The sequence below is a fragment of the Acyrthosiphon pisum genome, chromosome X, assembly GCF_005508785.2.
Source record: "Acyrthosiphon pisum isolate AL4f chromosome X, pea_aphid_22Mar2018_4r6ur, whole genome shotgun sequence".
In the NCBI taxonomy this organism is placed as follows: Eukaryota; Metazoa; Arthropoda; class Insecta; order Hemiptera; family Aphididae; genus Acyrthosiphon; species Acyrthosiphon pisum.
In genome coordinates, this window is record NC_042493.1 from 3433254 (window position 1) to 3433968 (window position 715).

The following is a 715-nucleotide window of genomic DNA, read 5'->3' on the forward strand; positions in this document are numbered from 1 at the left end:
TGATCAACAATTGTTGACCCATCTATCATTTTCCATAATTTATTTCCTATGAGGAAACTTTTAGAACTTGTGGAAGGCTTCTATCTCCATACTCCCTTCAGCCCATAACTGTGAAAGTGTTCACAAGACCTAAACCTATTTTTGGCAGTTGATTTCGAAAGATAACAAAGTTGCTTCCATATTTGCAAACTTTCATAAATCGCTTAAGGGGGCTGCAGCAGGTTTTGTCAAAAATCAAAACTGAAGAAATGAAGATTTGACCAATCTAAACATTCATTTTAATTCTTTATCATAAAATAAACCTTAAGGGGGCTGGAGGGGGCTCCAGTCAATGAAAAAAAAGTGACTTTTAAACTAATAAGCTAGACCAGTGGTGGCCAAACTTTTTTTAACTCGGGCCATAAAAAAAAAAAAATTTTACCGCGGGCCATATTTTTTTTTTTTATATAAATATATAATATAACTATAATACTACTATCGTATGAAAATAAGATAAGATACGGTAATGCTATTTATATTATTAAATGACATTGTAACAACAAAAACGCTACGATATGGCGATACGGGATTAAATATGAAGAATGTATACTTAAATTTTTTTTTACGTAAATGTAAAATATTATATTTCTTTCGCGGGCCAGATATTAAATGATGGCGGGCCGGATTTGGCCCGCGGGCCGTAGTTGGCCACCACTGAGCTAGACAAAAACTGGAA